General features: G+C 36.7%; 1 non-coding gene across 1 annotated transcript; it reads left to right on the forward strand.

Moving 5' to 3' along the window:
• The first annotated feature begins 5,986 nt into the window (after positions 1 to 5,986).
• Positions 5,987 to 6,094, forward strand: LOC143672306 (U6 spliceosomal RNA). The gene has a single exon (XR_013169771.1). It is a non-coding gene; the product is annotated as a U6 spliceosomal RNA (small nuclear RNA).
• The last annotated feature ends 17,969 nt before the right edge of the window (positions 6,095 to 24,063 follow it).

Raw genomic sequence — 24,063 nt, forward strand, 5'->3', positions numbered from 1 at the left:
CAACTGAAGAATGGATAAACAAATGTGACATATCCATAAAATGGAATGTTATTCAGCTATAAAAAGGCATTAAGTATTGATACATACTACAACTATAGATGAATCTTGAAAACATTGCACTAAAAGTAAGCAAAAATAAAAGACCACATATTATATGAGTCTATATGAAATGTACAGAATAGGGAAACCTACGGAGACAGAAATTAGATCAGTGTTTGCCTAGTGCTGGCATGATGGGGAATGGGAAATAAATGCTAAAGGGGATGAGGGGTGTTTTTTGGGGGGGGTTGATGAAAATGTTCTAAAACTGTGTGATGAATGCACAGCTCAGTGAATATACTAAAAACCATTGAATTGTACATTAAGTGTGTGAATTTATGGTGTGTGGATTACATCTCGATAAAGCTGTTTTTAAGAAGAGTGCCTATCCACTTTTAATCTCAATAACACTTATTAACTTTAGGCATCCTGATAAGTTACCATGGCAGCGAGAGGGACGTTAGTTGTGCCCTGTTTTACTCAGTACAACTCACCTCAGTTAGTTGTTGGGTCTGACACAAAACAAAATAATTCTCATTGGAGAGCAGAATGTTTATGTCCTGCTTGAACAGCAAAAGTTTCACCCCTTCCTTAAGTAAAGCAGAGGGCTACCCTCGCCATCATACTTGACCCCATCAAGAATTTACATAAAGAAAAAGAAGTCGGGAGATTTTCTTTCTTCCTACGTTCAGCTCATGAGACAACCCCGTGACTTGGATTCTAAAGTTTTGAAGTTTAAAGTGTTTTTCCTTGACCCAATGGCAGCAAAGTAATAAGCAATGCCAAAACTGATTTTAAGAAGAAAACTACATCTCCAGGGAATTAGATCACAGAACTGTCCTGCCAACTCCCTCACCCCTCAGCATATCTCCCAGACATTTCACAAAGAATGGGAAACTATTCTCATGACTTTATCTTATCAGACCAGTGATATCCTCTTGAATACTAAGTCCCCTTCTTGTTCTTAAGAATATAAGCCATTCTGAATGTCAAAAAGATATGGGGACCCTGCACTTGCCAAAAAAAAAAAAAAAAGAATATGGGAAATATGTTTATACTCATACTTTATGCACTCCAACTTCAATCAGTGGAGTCTCAAAGGAGAAAATGCACTGGCCCAGGGATGAGTCTCAATTACATTTTACATCGCAGCTGGATAATTGAGTGGCTTATCTCCAACTCAATAGCTGACACAGTGGGTGGCACAGTCTGAAGTGAACAGTGGGAACAGTTATGCAGTTCCAAATAGCCAGAATGGAAAGCCTGTGAAGAAAGAAAACATCCATTGCATTTTGAATGTGTGTAGAATATTCCAGATTTCCAGAGGGATGAGTCAGAAACCAGAGCAGGCAATGGTCTGGCAAGGAGTGGGTAGATAGCAGGGTATCCTAAGTGGTGACACCCCTTTGAGAAGTAATGCCTTCTGAGGTAAAAACAAAAACAAAACAAAGCAAAAACTCTTCTTAACAAAATATACTGAGAACTTTCATGTATTTCATAATATGATTTAAGTGTCTCACTAAATGACTGCAGTGAAGTTTGAATTTTCTTCCCTGCCTTTATTGACGATCATTCCCTGTCCTAAGATCCAGGGATGCTAATTTGAGAAACATTCAATTGGAGAAATATTTGGAATGTCCGTTCAGTAGGATTGCTAATTTTTTAGGTGTAGGGTGAGAAAAATTTCTACATTTTTAGCTGAAAGACCTGCTATGTGCAAAGAGGCTTAAATTAATTTTATATGATTAGTTCACCAGAAGATAAATGATAATGCGAGTGGGTGGAACTTATGTGGAAGAGGGAAAGGGTTTATCATTTGTAGAATGTTCTTTCTGTGCTGGTCTCTAAATTGATGCTTTACTCATACCAATTTCCACTTAATATAACAAAGAACAGAACTACAAAATGACCCAGCAGCCCCACTTCTTGGTATATACTCAAAAGAATCGAAAGGACTCAGATCATTGTACACCAATGTTTTTAGCAACATTATTCACAATGGCCAAAACGTGGAAGCAACCCAAATGTCCATCAGTTGATGACTGGATAAACAAAATGTGGCATATGCATACAATGGAATATGTATTCAGCTGTAAAAAGGAATAATGTTCCGATACATGTAACAACATGGATGAACCTTGAAGACATCAAGTTTAGTGAATTAGGCCAGATACAGAAGGAAAAATATGTGATTCAGTTTATATGAAATAGAAGAAGCAGATTTCACAGAGACAGATAATAGTTCACAGGTTATTAGGAGCTGGTGGTGGGGTAGGGAAGAGAAAGTTGTTAATATGTGCAGAATCTCTGTCTGAGTGGGTGAAAAATCGGGTGTAATGGATATCAGTGATGGGCAGCATAAAATTGTGAATGTAATTAATACTACTGACTTATACACCAGAAAGTGGTTAAAATGGGAAATTTCAAGTTGTAGATATGTTACCACAATAAAAAGTTTAGAAAAAACCACAATTGTTTGAAAATAAAATGGGTTGCCTTGAGAGGGAGAAAACTTTTCACCAGCAAAAGGGCTCAAGGAGAGGCTTACTAGTTGACCATCCTTGAAAGCTGATGTAGAATGATGCTTCTCAAACTTTACTGTGCTAGGAATCACCTGGGGATCTTGTTAAAATGCACATTTTGATTCAGTGTTTAGGTTTACTAATGTTGCCAGAATACCATATACCAGAAATGGAATGGCTTTTAAAAAGGGAATTTATTAAGTTACAAGCTTACAGTTCTAAGGCCAAGAAAATGTCCAAACGAAGGCATCCGGAGAAAGGTACCTTAACTCAGGAAAGGCTGATGTCTGTCACGTGGGAAGGCACATGGCTGGCGACTGCTTGTCCTTGTTCCCCATTCCCTTGCTTCCAGCTTCTGATGGAGTAGTTTCCTCTCTAAGCATCTGTGGGCTGTCACTTAGCTCCTCTGGGACACAACTCTGGGTTCTGGCTTGCTTAGCATCTCATGGGGAGGCACAAGGTGACATCTGCTCAGTTCTACATCTACCCATGTCCGAGTCTAGGCATCTGCTCTCTGTTGGCACTCCAACTCTCTACAAATGTCTGTATCTCTGTTGGCTCTGAAACTTTTTCCGAAATGGCTCCCTCTTGAAGGACTACAGTAAGCAGCCCACTTTGAATGGGTGGAGGCGCATCTCCATTAAAGCCACCTGATCAGTAGGTCCCACCCACAATGGGGTGGGTCACATTTCCATGGAAACAACTTAATCAAAGACATCCCACCCAGCAGTATTGAAACAGGATTAAAGAACATGGCTTTTCTGGGGTACCTAGCAGTTTCAAACCAGCACTGTAAGTCTGGATTGGGGCCAGAGATTGTGCATTTCTAAGAAACTCATAGGCAATGCTGATGTTGTTGGTTTATGGTCCATACTTTGAGTAGCAAAGATATAAGGCAAGTCTCAATCCATTAGTGGTCATGAAATCAATTTAAGTCATTGTTTTAAACATTAAAATGAGAAGCAGAAAAGAGTAGAATATAAGGGGAAATGAGTTCATTGCACACGGTAAGAGAAAGTACTGTGTTATAGAAATTTTTTTTAACTTACATTCAACTATGATCCAGTTTGTTTAATACTGTATCATAATGAATTGGATGTGCTTTTTTTCCCCTGGGTCACAAGCACAGAAGTTTGAAAGCTATGATTGGTGAGGAAATTTGTACTAACAAATCAGATTAACTGATTTGTTAACAGATAACTGCTAAGATTCTTTCCTATTTTGAAATTCTGTGATTCTGTGCAATCTTATATCTCTTATTTAATTCCCTCACTCTAGCTTTCACAGAATATTCGCAGGCTTGGGAATTACTGAGTTCACTTCCTTCATGTTCATCTCAGGAACCCAAAACCATGAGCGCGGTGAAGCCTTAACCACAAGTGCATGGTTTTCAGGTGGTGCTAGGGTAACTTGGTGGTAAGAACTCTTGCCTACAATGCTGGAGACCTGGGTTCAATTCCCAAAGCCTGCACATACCAAAAAAAAAAAAAAAAGAGAGTGAGAGAAGTTATAAAAGTGCATTGTTTTTCTGTGGTTAATGTTATTATGATAAAGTCCTGAGAGAGTCCCTGCCTCTAGGAGAGGGGGGAATTTGGCTCTTACTTTTGTTGTTTTTGATGCTGAAGCCCTTTGTTTAATTACTGAGTTTGTTAACATGAATTTGTTTAACTATAAATAAAACTAATGGCAAGTAAAATAAGAACCTAAAAGAGTTAATATCATTTCCAAAGCTACCTTATTTAGAAGGTCATAACTCAGATTCTAGACAAATCTGGCTCATTATTTTGTAATTCAATCAAGATAAAATATCATTTTTGTTGCTTCTTTAATTTATTATTTGCACTCAAAATATCTTAGTTTGAAAGATTATAAGCTTCCCAAGGATACTACAGACACACACAGAAACATGCACCTACACCCACACCCACATCCACACCCACACACACACAGACCCACAGGATTTTTAAATTAGTGTTGGAGCAGGGCAACTAAGGGCAAGGGAAAACAGCTGCAAATGTAAAGAATGTTTTAATGAGGTATTTCAGTTTGGAGTTTTCGTACTTCATTAGTCAGCAGAGAAAGTTTGTTTTCTGAGAAGTAGTCACTAATATACAACTTTTCTTGTTAGTGTCTGAATTGAAGGAGTTAGAGCCTACCACTCCAGGTCATGTGACTTCTCTAATAAATACCCAGTGCAATTTAAATTACATTAATTATGAAAGTAGTGGATACCTTTTTTTTTTTTTGCACGGGCAGGCACCGGGAATCGAACATGGCAGATGAGAACTCTGCCACTGAGCCACCATCACACCACCCTGGATGCTATATTTTAAAAGCATATAAGATGTCTGCTATTTCTGTATTTTATAACTGTTTTATTGCATTACCAGATAATTTTCCTTTAAAAGCATGAGGTGCTGTTTCAGATTATCAGTTGGATAAAATCAACAAGAGATTTCCTTCTTTGGTTAAAAAATAACTAAATCCAAATCCAGTCCAAAATAATGACTACTAAGGCTAGAAACATCTCATTTCATCTAAAGGCATTTCAACACTATCTCAGTGTTTTAGTGCAGAAAATGGAACATGGAACTCCTAACCACTGAAGCTTAAAATTCATCAACTTTGGGGAGAAATACAAGTAATTGAATTCTCTTAAAAACATCCTGAGGCAACCCAGAAACTTAGTTCTCTTGATCCCTTCTCATTCAACTGTGTTTTTCACCTACCAATCTGCATTGTGCTGGGTATGTTAGGAAGTAAGAGGAGAAACACGAATTACGCCCTGTCTTGAAATTCCTTTCAGATGGCTTTTCTGAATTGCTAGAATTTCAGAGATGGAAGGTCGAACGTGTATATACTAAATACAATTGAACAAATCTGTATTTGGCTAGTGGTGAATCCTAATGCTTTCTCCTTATTTTCCAGGACATTTCTATTTAGCATATTTTCAATAGTACTAAAAATCAAATTATAGTCTATGTTCTAAAGAATTAACAATTAATAAGTTAATAAACTGTCTTTTTCACACTTCAAACATTCAAATAAATTGTTTACATGCCAGACTGTGCCTTGATAACACGATTTTCTATCAACAATCCTTGATAGAAAAAAAATGGAATTTCCAAAGTATGCTTGAATTTCACGAGTTTCATATTTCATATCAGTGAGGTAAATCGAGGCAAGGTTTTCATATTGAAGCACCAGATACAACACTGTGAACATATAGTTCACGTCACAACTATTTAGAGTTACCCTTTGAATGGAAGTATACTTCGTGGACATATGTTAATTGTTCTACCCACTTAAGACAATGGCTAGTCTTTGGATATAATTCACTTGTTTCAGAGTTGTGGTATTTGCCATTGGATGCTAAGGTGTTTTGAATGTCATTTGTTATTTTGAATCCCAAAAAGATATGTCAGGTGCTAGCTTCGGCAGCACATGTACTAAAATTGGAACAATACAGAGAAGAGAAGCATTGGTCCCTGTGCAGGATGGCATTGCAAATCTGTGAAGTGTTCCATATTTTTTCTTTCTTTCTTTCTTTGGTGCATTGTCTGGAAATCGAACCCGGGTCTCCCACATGGAACGCGAGCATTCTACCATGAACTACCCGTGCACCCACATTCCATATTTTTAAACATTTCAAAAGGTAGGAATAGAAGGAAACTTCCTCAACATGACAAAACGCATTAACGAAAAGCACAGAGCTAACATCATAATGCAATGGTGAAAGACTGGAAACTTTCCTTCTAAGATCTGGGACAAGATAAAGACGCCCACCGTCACTACTGTTATGCAACATTGTAATAGAAGTTCTGGCAAGAGTAGTTAGGCAAGATAAAGAAATAAAAGTCATCCAAATTGGATGCAAATGACATGACCTTATATATAGAAAGTCCTGAAAAATCTACAACAAAGCTCCTAGAGCTAATATACAAGTTCAGCAAAATGACAGGATACAAGATCAACATACAGAAATCAGTAGTGTTTCTATACATTAGTAATGAGCAAGCTGAGGAGGAAATCATGAAAAAAAATTTCCATTTATAATAGCAGCTCAAAGAATCAAATATCTAGGAATAAATTTAACCAAGAATGTAAAGGACTTGTACACAGAAAACTACAAAACATTGCTAAAAGAAATTAGAGAAGATCTAGATAAATGGAAGGACATTCTGTGTTCATGGATTAGAAGCCTAAATATTGTGAATATGTCAATTGTACTCAAACTGATTTACAGATTTAACACAATCCCAATCAAAATTCTAACACCCCACTTTGCAGAAATGAAAAATCCAATTGTCAAATTTATTTGGAAGGGTAAGAGCCCTGAATGGCTATAAACACCTTGATAATGAAGAATGAAAGTGGAGGACTCACACTTCTTGACTGTAAAGAATATTACAAAGCTACATTGGCCAAAACAGCATGATAGTGGCATAAAGATAAGTATATTGGCCAATGGAATTGAATTTGAGAGTTCAGAAATATACCCTCACATCTATAGCCAACTGATATTTGACAAGGCTGCCAAATGGTGCTGGGAGAACTGATATCCGTATATGCAAAAGAATGAAAGAGGATTCTTATTTCATACCATATACAAGAATGAACTCAAAATGAATCAAAGACCTAAATATAAAAGCCAAGACCATAAAACTCCTAGAAGAAAATGTAGGGAAGCATCTTCAAGATATTGTGGTAGGCAATGGCTTCTTTGACTTTACACCCAAAGCACAGGCAACAATAGAAAAAGGAGATAAATGGCACCTCCTTAAAATTAACAAGTTTGGTGCTAGCAAGTCCATAGAAGGACTTTATAAAGAATGTGAAAAGGCCACCTACAAAATGGGAGAAACTATTTGGATACCCCATAACTGATAAGGAGTTAGTATTCAAAATACATAAAGAAATCCTCCAACTCAACAACAACAAAAAAAGCAACCCAATTTTAAAGTGAGCAAAAGACTTCAATAGACATTTTTATAAAAAAGAAATACAAATGGATAAAAAAAAGCACATAACAGCATCACTAGCTACCCTGGAAATGCAAATCAAAACTACAAGACATCGTTTCACACCTACCAGAAAGGCTACTATTAAAAAGACAGAAAATTAGACAAGTTGTAAAGGATGTGGAGAATTGAGAATACTCACTCACTGCTGGGTGAGCATGTAAAATGGTGCAGCTGCTGTGGAAGACAATTTGGCAGCTCCTCAGGAAGCAAAGTTTAGAACCGCCATATGATCTGGCAATCCCGCTACTAGATATATACCCAGAACAACTAAAAGCAGGGATGCAAATAGACATTTGCACACCAATCTTCATAGCAGCATTACTCACAATTGCCGAAAGATGGAAGCAACCCAAGTGCCCATCAACTGATGAATGGATAAACAAAATGTGGTACATACATACAATGGACTATTATTCAGGTCTAAGAAGGAACGAATTCCTGAGGCATGTGACAACATGGATTAACCTTGAGGACATCATGTTGAGTGAAGTAAAGGCCAAATATCATATGATCTCACTGAAATGAACAAATTATAAATAGGCAAATTCATAGAGTAAGAATCTAGAGTATAGGTTAGCAGGTGATAGAATGGGCATAGAATATGCAGAGCTGATGCTTAATTTGTGTAGAATTTCTAATTAGGTTGATTATAAATGTTTGGAAATAGATAGTGGAGATGGTAGCACATTATTATGAGTGCAATTAACAGCACTGAATTATGTGTGTAAGTGTAGTTGAAAGGAGAATTTTGGGTAGTGTATTACTAGAAGGAAAGTTCGAGAATAAAACATGGGACTGTATAACGTAGTGAACACTTCTGCGGATGGATGATGACTCTAGTTAGTAGTAAAAATATAAGAATGTTCTATCATGAATTAAAACATATGTACATCACTATTACAAAGTGCTAATAATAGGGCGGTATATGGGATAAGATACACCTAATGCAAACTGTGGACTAGTAATATTTTTATATTATTATTATTATTATTTTTTTTTTAGGTGCATGGTCCGGGAATTGAACCCAGGTCTCTTGCTTAATATTCTTTTATCAATTGTAGTAAAGATATCTCACCAATGCAGAATGTTAACAGTAAAGGGGCAAATGGGAACATTGTATTTTGATGTGACTTTAATGTAAATCTTCAACTTCTCTAATTAAAAAAAATAACAATAATTAAAAAGATTATGCTAAGTGAAAAGAACCAGACACAAAGTAATGTGTATGGTATATGATTCCATTTGTATAAAATGTAAATATGATTAAATGTATAGCAACAGAATTAGATTAGTGGTTATGAAGGGCTGGGGAAAGATAGAGGGATTGAGAGGCTAAGGGGTATGGGGTTTTCCTTTCTGAAGTAATGAGTAGCGAAAATGTTCTAAAATTAATTGTGGTGATAAATGTACAACTCTGAAGAGACCAGTGGTGGAGATATTTGGGGCAGTGAATCTTTTAAAATCAGGTATTTATAGGTGTCCAGATCTGAGATTACCTTAGACTGTATGTAAAGGAATATTTTTTTAAGCGAAAAACATTCAAAGCTGGGAAAAGGAAAACCCATATTTAACATCTTACTGTCAAGATCTAATCACTTTACAGAACTGCTAGATAACCCCTGCAATGCATTACATATTTATGTGGATGATTGCTAAATGCGCAGAAAATATATTTCTTTTTATTCTGCTTTTTGTTTGTCTTTTCTCCTGTAATTTTAGTAAATGGGAGCTACATATGTACCCTATATGTTCAAATAATGATGAACATATCGTTATGTTCTTTCTCTTCTCCAAATTTCACTTCTAAGATTTTTTTCTGTCTCAAGTCATACACAAGATGAAGAGAAAGGAATGCGGAGCTTTTTATTATTTTCAATAAGTAATGGGAGAATTTCCACTTTATCATCCCTCACAAATAAGGAGTAATAAAAAGTGGAAAACGGTTTACGTGTATCACTGCAATTTTCCAGCTATTATGAAAGCATTTTTTTCCAGATAAAGGTTGCACTCCCACACACTTGCAAATTGAATTATTTTGACTTCCATTGAGCACAATAGGAAAATATGATTGAACAAAATGCTCACAATAAAATCTAACCAGATTGAAAGTATTAAGCAGGTATGGACTTAGGCATCATTCATTAATCTTTCAGAGAAACTAGAGCCCTGAAATACACACATGCACGTGTGCACAGACACACACACACACAAACACAGATACAAAGAAACAAAAGATCAATCAGGAACCATGCCCAACCTTGAAACTTCATGCTTTCAACTTTAAAATGACACAGAATATAAAAACAGTTTTTTCGAAAGCATCCGAATATACACTTGCTGGATTTTGTCATTTTCTGACTTCAAGGTTACTGCTATTATTTTTAGGATCATGGAAATGGCAAGAACTCAGGACCTGAAGGTGGGAGGAGGGTAGGTACAATTCTGTGTAAGATGCTACATTTTATGCAGTTCTGGAGTATATGTGAATGTCATATTTCTCAGAAATAGAGAGATAATGATGGCATTAAAATTAAAGTTTTAAAGATTGAAATGGTCCCTGAAGCGTGAGGTGGGAATGAGGAAAGCAATAAAAGGCTGGAAAGAAACCTGGCAAAATCCCTGTATGTTGAAATAGTATCCTGCAATGTGAAGTAAATTAAACAGAAAATAGAAAAACCTTGATCATCCTTGGTCTGTTATCTGAAATCAGTTCGTTACTGGTTATCATTTACACAAATTAATTCACATCCCTAACTTTCTCCGGACAATGACGATTATTCCTCCCACCCCCCGCCCCACACACAAACACAACACTTTTCCAGAGATCGCGCAACACAAAGCAAGTAGTTCTATGCTATTTTTCCATTAGGAGATAATTTTGAACTTTGTACATCCCTCTCCATTTGTATTCTTTTAAAAGTTAACCTTAGCCTTGTACATGTTGTTTTGTTTAGTGTCCTTGTGCCTGGGTTTAATCTTAAATAAAGGGACAAGAAATGCTACTTTTTTTTTTCCAAAGCGGGGGGGCGGGGAGCCGGACTATCTGAAAAGCCACTTCAACAAACCCAAATACCGCAATAGTTTTATTCCACTTCAGTAACCTCTCCTACTTGTTAGGAGCTTCTATTTGAGCTAACAAGGTTATCAGATTGTATGTCTATTGTCCTGTTATGACTTCCTTGGCTGGGTTCCTGCAGTAAACAGTGCTGATGTGATGTTTTGTTCAGGCGGCAGCACAAGAGGGAGCGGGAGGAGGAGGGTCTGGGGGGGGGCATAGATCAAGGCCTTCCTAGCGGTGGAGCTGTAGCAACCGCTACCTATGGACAATTCTAATCAGGGCTTCCGTGTGCTGACCTTAGGGCCAGGTCCTTTTGGCTGCTGGGGGATGGGGACTGAAACTCTGTATACTCTGTCCTTTTTGAAGTGATTGCAGAAAGCAGTCAATAGAGGAAGTAGAATGAATGAAGGTACAGAAGAAGTGATAGGAGAAGTATTCAATCTGGTCGGAGTTAAAAGAGCTCAGGCCTCAAATCAACACTGATAATTTTTTTTTTTCTTAGTGAATTCCCAATTTGCGTTGTTACTCACTAAATTGGTCCAAATAAATTCTCCAACGGATGAGGGGAATCCTCTTTTGCAGAGGGGTTTAAGTAAATGAGCATTGTGTGAAACCTTATCTAAGCAGCTAATGAAACATTTGAAAAAACGTATTTGTTTGTATCTCCCCAAGGTTCCATGGTATCCTGTTGTGTCCCTATAGTTTTTATAAAGATTGCAGGTGCTGCAATATGTATAAAGGAGTTGGTTGGGTAGAGGCTAAGTGTTTTAGATACATCTTTTGCTAAAATTCGAAATGGCATCTGCCGCATAATATTGTATTGGCTTCCTATTGCTGCCATAACAAATTAACACAAACTTAGTGACTTAAAACCCACAGATTTATTCTTCTACAGTTCTGGAGGTCAGCAGTCCAAAATGTGTCTCACTGGGCTAAAATCAAGGTGTCAGCATAGCTGTATTCCTTCTGGAGAATCTGTTTCATTGGCTTATGGCCCCGTTCCTACATCTTAAAAGCCAGCAATGGTTAGTAGAGTCTTTCTCATGACGCCATTTCTGTGGTTCTAACTGTTCTGCCTCCCGCTTTCACATATAAAGGACCCCTGTGATAACATTGGGTCTACCCAGATAACCCAAGATAATCTCATTTTAAAGTCATCTGATTAGAAACCTTAATTCCACCTGCAACCATAAACTCCCCTTGTCATCTGATATAACATACTCACAGGTTCTGGGACTAGGACGTAGACATTTTTGTGGAGATACTTACTCTGCCTACCATATGATATCAGCAGAAGTAAGAAGTAATGAACACTGTTGGGCAATTTGTACAGGATAAATATTCATTAAATTAATGCTATGAAATAACATTTGCTAGAGTAGGTGTTGACAGGTCAAGTCCGGCAAATTTCAAATATTCCAAATGGACTCACGTTATTCCCTGTTTTGCCCTGCGGTCTCGGATACAGTCTCTCATGCAAAAATTATTCAGCAATTGTTGAGTCCAGCTATTTCAGTTGTTTATAAAGCTAAATAACTTTTGGTCAGGAAAAGCCATTTATAGAGTTCAGTTTCAAAATAGATGCTTAGAACTTATCATGTGCCATCAAAGTACTGGAGCTGGGTGCGGTTGACACAGCTATGATCATGACAGATGACATAGCCTCACGTGATATGATATGTCTATTCATGACTAGCAAGGTTAGTCTTTGTTTAAACCTGTTGCTTTCTTTATTCAAAATTTGTAACCAGGAGAAGGCAGACTTTAGTCAGAAGGTAGTCTTTCAAGGACAAATTGTATAACCAAAGGGTTTGGTTATATAGCCAGTGAGATTGAGAGCAATCAAACTCTTTATTCCACCAGCTATTCCAAATTACAGTGAAATTTATCTGTGTGTTTATTGAATTGTGGGTGCAAAATTTTACCTCAGATTCGTTAGACTAAAGACTAAATTCCAATGCAATATGTTCATCCTCTTTTTTGAGATAGCTCTTTACAAGTGCTAAGGAGGTATTCTGAGACAGATTTATACTGACAATTTTGAGGTAGAAACTCCTGCCTGGACTAGAGTAACAGACTCCCCAAAACAACCCTGCATCTTGTCCTGCATTTTTCAAACTTCTACACTTAGTGACTTAGCAAAATACAACTTCTTAGTGTGATATGCATCTGCTTGGTCCTGTCCTTGCCGGAAATTTCTCTCTAGACTCACTTCCCACTACTCACTTCACACTCAAAGTTTCCTGAATTCAATCAGACTTCCTATATTTCCCTGCACAAGCCTTGTTTGTGTTATGTCTCTGAGCTTTTTCTTTCGTTGTTCCCCCTGCATGGAACACCTTCCCCATTCTCTTTGCCCTGTTCATCTCTAGAAACACGTCAAGATTTTACTTACGGATGGCTCCACCCAGAAAACTCCTCTAACTCCGTGCTCAACCTATTTCGCATGGTGGTGGCCCTTTTTAAGAGTGTTTATTCACTTGTTGATTTTGTGAATGGTGTCTTAATCTCTTTTGTTTTCCCAGCAATTAGGGGAGGAGTCTTCAAGAAGATATTGAAAATATTTGGGAATAATTTACCGGAGCAAACCTGAACTCTTGACTGGATCAAAGACATGAATGTCCAGTCTGGTCTTCAGTCTCCAAGGGACCAATGAGATCATGACGTCAGGAAGGTCAAGGATCTAATATTCAGATTTTCAGCCTGTGCAACATCTTGAAGATGTAAAATAGGATTATTGCTTTTATTATCATTGTATTATACCTTTGAACTTTCAAGTGGGTTCCACTAGTCTAGAATTGGGTAAACAAATTTATCTTCAGAGTTATTTAAAAATTGGATCACGTCTTCTCAGTCTTATTTTTTTTAGTTTATTTTTATGTGTTTCTGCCTTATTTTTTAAGTTGACAATTCTAATCCTGTCAGTCTAAGTCTTTCCAATAATTTATAGAATAAAGACTTGGCAAATATTAAAATTTCACTGACAACATATGAGTAGAAGTAGTTTCCAAATTTGTCCACGTAAACTCACCTATCGAATAAATGACATGTTTAACTGGAGAAAATCCCTGGAACATCATTCTGGTCTTGATTTTTCCCATGACTGTTAACATGTGCCTTGTAATGAGACTCCTTTTAGGTGGTCAACAGACTATTGACTAAATTGGATGACAATTTAAGTGCTGACTTGAAGGTTGGGATGCAGTGAAAAGGGGACAAGCTGGATATATCTGCTGACAATTGAGAAAACCATAGTTACTCTTAGCTTCACTAAAAAAATGATTCTCTTTTCAGATAAATTTATACTCCTGAACTTGCTGATACCAACTGAAGGAATTTCTGCCTCATGACCATAAAGAGTATCCATGGCTCCCAGACAAACTAAGCTCCTGAAGAGAGAACCTGTTTGTCTCTGTTAGCGTACTCCAAATCCTGCTGGCAACATTGTGGAGACAAAATGAGAGCCTGGGACTTTCCTTTTCCTGCCTTTTCAACCAAGCAGTGGAAGGAACATCCATAAAGTAAGCATATGAGTATGAGTAGGTGTGTGTGTGTCTGTAAATCCTTTCATGCAAAGGCATAACCTGAAATAAAAGAATCTGAGAGTGATCTATAAGAAGGCCTGTAATCCAAAGGAATGTTTTTAGTTATATTAGAAAGTAGGATATAAATCATTAAAACTGATTTATGTTAAGGGGGGTATACAAAAATGCTTTGTGTTGAAAGAAGCAAGTGAAAATTGGGTACAGCTAAAACTTCATGAAATCAAATATTTTTTCTTTTTGTTTTTAATATTTTTATTATAAACAACGAACAAACATACAAATATTCTTAACACGGTTACCATCAGTGGCTCACAATATCATCACATAGTTGTGTATTCATCACCATGATCATTTTTTTGAACATTTGCGTCACTCCAGCAAAGGAAAGAAAAAAGAAAAACCTCATACATGCCATACCCCTTGCCACTCCCTTTCATTGATCGCTAGTATTTCAATCATGAAATCAAATTTTGTAGAACTTTTATTAAGCTTAGATGTGTGTGGGAATGAAGATTATAATACATTTCTTAAATTCTTAAAAAGTATAATTCATTCTTTTTCATTCAAACATGTCATGTCTTTGCTGCGACTGTACGAGGAATTTTACAGTAGTACAGCATACTCAGGAGTGATGGGAACATTTAGCTTAAATAAAAAAAGATTTATTTAGTGCAAGTATTAAATGCTGCTGAACAGGTGAATGTTACCAAGCTCTTTTTTAGGGTGGTGAAATAGGAGATCTTTAGGATTGAAATTGTCAATATGGACCTAAGAGATGTCTCTTTTATTCAAACCTGGGGGTCAGCTTCATTTGTCTTGGGAGAATTTAAAGACGTTTTCACTCTTTACAGAATGAACCATGGGGAACCAGATGAGCCAAAGAATTCTGAGTACCAAGAACTTGTTTCATGTAGTGCAATTAGAGCCTTTTACATATAAACTTCAATAGGCCAAATTCCAGTTACTTCCATGATAACTATAATAAAACACAGTAAAATCTAGTGTTTCTGATATCGTATTAACTGGAAATTCCTATTGATGGGTTCTTCCACACAGATCATTGAAAACTGATAAACTCACTAGTGACCTGAAGCACCCTGAAAGCTTTTCCAAATTATCAAAGGAAGATAGAATGACTTCAGTATTGTTTGAGTGATAAATATATTTCATAATACTTAAGTGATTTGAAAATTGAGAATTGAAGTATAGCACAAAAACATAGTACCTCTCAAGTCAACAGATTATTTGACTAATGAGAAATATAATTTTTGATTGTCATGTACAGATTCACATAGACGTACCTTTCAGTATTTATTACACATTTACTGAGCATCTATAATATACAAGGCAGTTTGCTAGGTTATTTTACTAAAAGAACAGGACAGGGTTCTTCAGACCTTTATAATCTGATGGGGCCAAAAAGACATGTCCACATGTAACTACCCGTAACTGCAATTTTTAAAATGTAGGTAACTGCTTTTTTCAGAATCTCAGAAATGAATATCAAGACCATTTAAAATATCACTGGTAAATTTACACAATGGTGATAGTGTTGAAATACTTCATGTGGAGAACACCCTCTCGCCCACCCCAGTGCTTCAATTTTGCCCTGATTTGTAGGTTAATAAAACCTTTAGATTGACAATTTAACATCTGCTGGTTGATAATTGTTAACTCCCTGAAAGGAGGGACCAGATGTTTTAAGCAAATGGATATCTGTGGCAAATAGCACCCGATTTATTGCCAGGACTGATTTACTAATTGGTTGTCTACATAAGTATTTTCCTTCTCTGTGAGCCACTGCTCCCTCCCCAAACCATAAACTACAAAAAACGAGGCCAATATTCCCAATTGGAGGAAGGACAGTCTTCAGCCACGGACACTTAATACTTGTGCTCCCCTTCTAGAATGCTAGAACAAGCACTCAAGGAGCATTTCTTAGTTAATTCGATGTTGCCAGCGTTTGGCACGTCATATATTTTACTTTGCTGTATTTCTTATGTGCTCTTTATTTTGCTATTCCCTTAGATGAATAATCAGAAATTTATAAAAGATTTCAGTAAGTATGGAAAGGTTTAACACCTAAATTGTACCTACTTTCTAATCCTGTTTTTTTACGAAATAAAACTCTATTGTGATTGCTTAGTATCCGAATGCAAATTACTGTTGTTAGTAAGATTAGGTGATGATTCTCCTGGAGCTTTTGGGAGTCAGAAAGAGTCATATTTGCTCTCTTGGAGTTTTGTTACATGTTTCTTTCTGGTCTTGCTGCATTTAGTCTCACCTATGCCGTTAAATCCTCCACCCTGATGCCAGAGGGAAATGAATTAGAAACAGAGATGACCATGTCATTCTGCCCCAAACTTTTCAAGACGTGCCCATCATTCCCAATACTTACAAGGTCCTTTAGGGCCTGCCACAGCCCACGTGTTCAGCTTTCTCTCCAGTCACTTCCCTTGTCACTCACAGTGGAACAGCTTGGAGTTTTCTCAGCACTCTATGCTCTCCTATGCCTCTGAACCTGGAGTTGTCATCTTGTTTATTTGGCTGCGTAACCCTCTGAAATGTGTGTCATGACTCCTCCAGATAGATTTAAGGGATACTTTTCCTATGCTGCATGGAACTTTGTAAAACTTTCCATTATAAGATTTATTTAAGGTTACTAAAACTGTTTCTTCCTTTGTCTGTGTGCCCCTCACCCCCCAAGAATGTAAGCTCCTTAAAGGAGTCTACAAATTTTTGTCATTGCATTTCCATGCCGAACAGTGCCTGGAACATCATGGAAGCTTGATAAATCAGTGATTTTCCATCCTCGCTGCACTTTAGAACCATCAAGGAAGGACCTTCAAAAATTGCTTTTGCCCAGGCCTTACCCAAGCCAATTGCATCAGAATCTCTGAGGGTGGGACTCCAGGCGTCTGTACTGTGTAAATTCTACAGGTGATTCTAATGCGTAGCTCAGGTTGAGACTCATGATAAATAGTTGTCGAATTGTGGGATCAATGAATCAATACAAGCTAAGGGAAACTGAGAACAAAAAAAGGAATACACTAAAATGTTAATAATAGTTTTTCTCTGCTTAATGGGATAATACGCTGGTTTTGGATTCTTCATACTTTTCTGTATTTTCCAGATTTCCTACAATAAATATATATCATTTTTGTGTTAGAAACATTGAGTATTATTGAGTGGCTTTTATCTACTAATACTTTAAAAACTACATGTTTCCTAAATCATGGTCTTTGGGGATTAAACCAATGACTTCACTCATAAATCTTAGGCACATCACCTGATGTGTGTGTGTCTGTGTTTTCAAGAGGTTAAAGGGACAATTCCCTGCAGTCAGTGACCTGCTATTGCTCCATTCACTATATTTACTGTTCAGGTTTCATTGATCCTTTACAAAAGAAGCTTATTCCCAGGATGAGGAGACAGTTATTAAATAATGGATACCATCCCACTGGTTTCACATTTTATTTCGCAAATAGGAGACATTAAACAGAAAACTATTTTTTTCCCAATGTTTCTTGCTAGGCTGGACTATGGCATTTTGACAGAAATACTCACATGCTAAAAGAAGAGAGGACAAGATTGTAACAATAATGACAAAATCTTATCAGCATTAAAACTACAAATATCTATAAATATCCTTTTTTCCCTCCCATCTCCTGAAGAAAGGAGAAGTTGTAAGAAGTGCTTAGGATTGAAAGTCACTGTGCCCTTGTGAGATGGAAATGGCTGGTCTTTAGCGACGTGCTCTAATGTCTGGGAATGGTTGCTGCCCAACTTCTGGAGGAAGGGAATGGTTCAGTCCGTGGAGTTCTCTTCTTGGATATAGGATGCAGTTGCAGAATACAGGCCCATTTTTTGCATTCTTAAACCTGCCTGCATTTATAAGTCTGTAGTGTGCCATACCCTTTTGAATTGGGAACAGCTCGGAGGTGATAAGGGTAGCAGCGATGATGCAGTTGGTAAAAAGAATCCATTCATGGATTGTTTAGTCTGGAAAGAAGCCTAGACAGGATCCAGCGCAACCATCTTGTTACTTAGTGAGTTTGTAGTAGTTCTCTGGGTGCTGAAGTGCCATCTCAAGCCATCACTACAGCACTAAGGTTCCTACGAAGCAAGAAGTGATGCCACGAGGCGTCCCAGGCACCTTGGAATACTATGGTAGGCTGTGTGTACGGATGGAAGACATCCTTAGAGGCTCCATCTGTCCTTTCCCTGGGGCTGGGGTTTATTTAACTGTAACTCCTTGTCAATTTTCAATTTTACAATCTTTAAGCGTGGTGCCTTCCATAAGCCACCGTCATAGAGCTAGGATAAAGAGTAAAACCCAGGCTCAAATTCACCGGTGGGCGCACACGTGAGGTTCTCTTTCCCTCTTTTATTTGTGGAACATGTAGGCTCTGGCCCACCTTTGGAGAAGCAAACAGAATGAAGCACAGAGGTGTTTAACCCTTCTTAATCTCAAGTGCTTAAGGATTCTCATAACCTTAACCAGATTACCTATTGCAGACACAATGACTTTATAATCATTTTGAAAGGAAACATTTTTTCTATATCATTAAGTAACATGTATAAAATGCCTAATATCATACCTAGCACAGAGTTAGCTGTGCAATAATGGTAGCTACTCCTAATATTTTACAATTAATCAGTTGTCTGTTTGAATAGTGGCAATGAAGGAAGTGAGCCAATTTCTCTTAGAAAGTGTATATTAGCAATAGTATTAAATAATGACTTGTATGCATTTTCAGTAAAACCCAGAAAATATGGGGGGAAACTTCAGGGATGGCCATAAATAAGGAAAGTTGTGAAGGATTTTGCCAGAGTGTGGCTACAAACTACTTCAATCAGCTCACAGATTGCATGACAAAAGGTCAATTAGACTCACTTAGAGACCAGAAATTCAAGGATAGGATCAAGGATAATAATTTTTCTGGAGCTCTGAATCGAGCATGTTGGCTAAACAGTTTTGTTTATTCCACAAGTCCTCAGGCATCATAGTTCTTTTTCTTCCATATAATCTTTATATTGGATCAGATCTAGACAAATCTATATATTTTTTTCTCTCCCCCCCTTTCGTTATCTCTTTCAAAAGTTTTGAAATACTTATGGATAAAAGTGTATGCTGTCCTTAAGAAAAGCCTTTAGTAGACCAAAAACTGAAATGATCATCTATATTGAGCAACTGGCCAATTAAAAAGGATGCAATTTTCATACTTTGAATGAAGAATCTTGATCACTGTAACTAATTTTAAAGTTGACTGGACTTTAGGACATGGATAACTAGGACATGCTTTGATATAATGAGGATATTTTCATGAAAATGGCTTTAAAGAAATAATGTGAATGTATGGGTCTTCAATTAGAGCACACACAAACTACAAAAGGCTACACAATCATGAGTGAGATGCCTTTTTTGGCAGAGATAAAACCGTTGTATTTGCTCAAACTATTATAATTGGTGCCTTTTCAACCCAGGATTTAGACCACGTTATCAAGAAGAAAAAATATGGTTGTGCTTCCTTCCTCTGTTGCTATTCTGAAGCCTGAATATGAAAGGTGGAGAATAAAAGCATGAATATGAACCAGTCCCTGAACTTAACTTGTTTACAGTTTAGAAGGAAAGATAAGATGTGATTATGTCACCAATATATCCTTCTTGATTACAAAATAAGGTCACATTTCTTCTAAATGTCTAGTAAGTCTGAATATCCAATAACTGTCTTGTTCTCAGTAACATCTAGGACAGGACTAGGTGTTTAGTAAATTATAAAAAGGCTGTGACTCAGTTATCTGTTTATCTGATACTATCACTGGCTACATATCACTAGATTTTCTCAGACAGGGTGAGTTGAGTTTAAGGTTTATTCTGTAACTTCTAATATATTTGCACAGTGGTTATTCATCTCGAGTAATGATATTTAAATACTTTAAGAGACGTTTAATTTAACGAGAGTCATAAAAGTTCCACATGCAACAAAGACGGAAGACAAAACACTCAGTGTATCACCTCCTCAACCAAACCCAATAAGGAAAAAACAAATTTTGAGGTGTCTGAAAATACAATCTCAGTTCTATCATAAGACTTTATCTTTATCTCTTAAGTTTTAGAATCTTTTCACGGAACCTTTATTTTCCCAAGTTTTTCTATCTTCCTGTGTTAACCTCAATGTTTCATTCTATTTAAGGCAGCTTATTTGTAAGCAGTCTACATGATCTTAATTGAATTTTGAACTCAGTTTTAAAAAGCAAACTGATAGTTGATGAAATAAAGCTCCATGTCACTTGAGTGTGCCCTTTCAGAAGTTCATTAACATAGTGAGGCAAAACAAACTATAAATAAGCAGAGAAAACAAAACCAGGGGAAAAGACTAAGGAAGTCATTTTTACCTAGATGATTCTGCATAAATAACTATGCAAAATGCAGTTAATTCTTTGTCTTAAAGTTTTTTCTTCAGTTTTCAAACTGTATCTTCTTTCTAATGAATTTCGAGCACAAAATATTTCTCTACACGTATTATAACATGAAATAAAATCCTCCAACTTCTAATCTCAGACTGTTAATTAATTTTCATAAATGCCATACAAATTGGAATTCTTATAATCATGAATAAAGAAATGGAGTATTTAATAACTTTGAATTTTCACTGGCAAGGTTTTCTGCAGTAAGCAAAACAGTGTCATTTATTTTCCAACACTTTCAAATTAGCTAGAACATAATTGGATGTTGATAATTGACTACAAAATATGCATATGGTGGATAATTTCCCCACTCTCCAGACAAAGGTTAGATTGCCACAGGGGAGTAATAAAAATTAACTTTAACAAAACAAACCTTTAAGTGAGGAGCTATACAAGTAAATAAAATAAACCACTGAATTAATGGCAGTGCTTACTTTTGTATCTTAACTGTTCCGGGGATGTAGTAAATATTTGCTAAATTGAATAGAGTGTTATCATTATAGAGAAAACATCTTATTCTGATTTGTTTTACTAACTCCTTTAATTCATTCAATATGGCCTTGACATAGTGACAGTATCTAAAAAGTATTATTTCTGTAGAATCTAAATGAATAAGGCCAGGTTTTAGGATGTTTGTGATGATACACTAAACCAAAAGTAAAAAAAAATAAATAAATAAATTTAAGAACTCAAAAGGACAGTGGAATATATGAGAACTTAAGGAACTTCAGAAGAGGGAGAGATTCAAAACCCACAAATTTGTAGGCTTGATTTGTGAAGGGGTTTTGCAAATAGTTGAGGACTATCATCATTTTAGAGTTAGTCATTTTCTTGGATCAGATATATTCTATGTGCACTATCTCAATTTTTTCTTAAGTGTATGATGATTAAACAGAAATAATCTGCTGCCAGCATATGAGATTTTTGTCAATGTTTAGTATATTTATTCACATTTACATTTATCCATATTTACTATTACTTTGGGTTATTTTTAGGAGTTGGAAAAGACAAATGAATCTTCAGCACAGTGTTGACTTTGAAAAGTAGCTGATTCTTTGAGGCAATCAGTAGCACACCTACCTTCACACAGTACCGATGGGCTATGGAAGAAACTTACTTTTGATTCCTTCTTAAGATAAGAACAGACAATCTTGCTTCTTTCATCTGAGTTTATGCACTGCAATTAACGACAAAAGACAAAATGGCCATCCATTTTACCTTACCTTACCTTGTCCTCCTTACCTCCTCTGTGTCTTGATTTTCACTGGCTGTATCTTTATGGGGCTCCAAGGGTGGATCGAAGGATGTTCTCTCTTTTCAGGACCATTCGGATGACTGTCTGAATTCTGACCCCAGTAACCCGCACCAAGACCAAATGAATGGCTTACTGCTGGGATCGATAAAAATGTCTAACTCTACTACTGCGCTATTTTTGAAATTGGGTTTAAACTCAGTGTATCAATAGCTGAGCTGAAAGTGCATCCAGAAAAAAAAAAGTCCTTTTCATAAAAAACAAAGAATAAAATTGCAACAAATTCATTCAAACAATTATTGTTCTTTTGTAAAAAGAACAAATTTGAGGTTAATGTGACATTATCTATGAAACACTGCAAATCCTCTTGGCCTTGAAAGGTATGTCAACATGCTGCCAGCTTTGGGTTACCTTAGTAACTAATAGAATAAGGCCTTGTGAGTATTTAGTGACCAAGGAAAGTCAAAAGCCATTTACATGTTCTAAGTGAAACCGAAGTAATTTTTTTCATTGTTATTAAACCTGTTCCTTTTCTTTCTTTTCCTCACTTCAGAGTTTACAGAGGAGTGAAATTACAAGGTTTTGAGAGTAACTAGCTGAAGAAAATAAGAACATTAGTATCAGGAAACTCAAGGCAAATCATTGTGCTTCAAACATAAATGGTAGCTATAAATTATTATTAGGAAGTATGCACCAAAATTCTCTCCTTAAATTGGCATTAAGTAGACGATAAATAAAACAGAAAAGGTGACATGAAGAGGTGGCTGCACTGTTTAATTTGCATAAATCCTTTGATTTAAAGCAATCAAGATTGCCTACTCTGAACTTTTTGTATAAATGGAATACCAATATGCAGTCTATTGTGAATGGCTTTATTTAATTTACAATGCGAATTTTCAAGGTTCATTCACATTGTAGCGTGTATCATTAGTTCTTCGTTCCTTTTTTAATACCAAATAATATCCCATTGTATGTAGATACAGCATTTTATTTATCCATTCAACAGTTGATAGATACTTGGGTTGCTACGCTTTCTGGCTATTATGAATGATGTTTCTATGAACATTTCAGATATAAGCTTTTGTGTGGACATATATTTTCATTTGTCTTGGGTAGATACCAAGGAGTAGAATTAGCGGGTTTATGGTAACTCCATGTTTGACATTTTGAGAACCTGCCAGACTGGTTTTCACAGTGATGACACCATTTTACACTTCCACCAGCAACGTGTGAGGGTTCTGGCTTCTCATATCCTCACCAATGCCTGTTATTGGCCTTTCTTTTATGATTATTGGTTGGCTGAACCTGGTATTCAATTTCCAGGGAAGTTTTCTGTATTAGTTATCCATTGCTGCTTAACAAATAACCACACACTTCGTAGCTTAAGACAATGCAAATTTACCATCTCACCAAATTTCATGGGTCAAGAAATTGGCACATTTTAGGTGGGGTCTTCTGCTCCGGGTCTCACAAGGCTTGAAATCAAGGTCTTGGCCAACCGAGTCTTCATATGTAGGCTTGGCCAGGGAAAGGTCCATTTCTAATCTCCCTCAAGTTATTGGAGAAAGTCTTTGACATGATGCTTTATGACTCAGATCCCCCATTTTCTTGCTTGTTGTCCACCAGGGATTGTTCTCAGCTCTTGGAAGCCACACTCAAGTTTCTGCCAAGTGACCCCCTTCATAAGCAATTCATAACATGACTGCTTGCTCCCTCAAGGTTAGCAGGAGAATCTCTTTCATACTTTGAATCTCTCTGATTTCAGGAAGGGTTAACTCTGTTTAAGGGCTCACTTGATTAGGACAGGCCCACCCAGAATAATGTCACTTTTGACAAACTCATACATATGGTATTGCTTTCATTTCATAATAAACTGTGGCTTTAAAGGGCTACAAAACTTCCTGATGACTGAATCATAATGACGACATAAAAATCTCTTTGTTATTCCTGATTTAAAGCAATCGGGGCTGAACTATGAGCATGGGAGGATAAATTCCATCTTGAGTAGTGGGAGAATCCTGTCATGACTGGTGAACAGGTGGGTTATCCTGCCAGATGAGAGCATAGAAGTATCCTAGGAAATAACTCAAAGCTGTATTCACTGCTTTGGTCCAGACATACCTGAAAGCTTCTGATGAGCTAATGCAGTGGC

Source organism: Tamandua tetradactyla, chromosome X (assembly GCF_023851605.1).
Source record: "Tamandua tetradactyla isolate mTamTet1 chromosome X, mTamTet1.pri, whole genome shotgun sequence".
Taxonomy (NCBI): domain Eukaryota; kingdom Metazoa; phylum Chordata; class Mammalia; order Pilosa; family Myrmecophagidae; genus Tamandua; species Tamandua tetradactyla.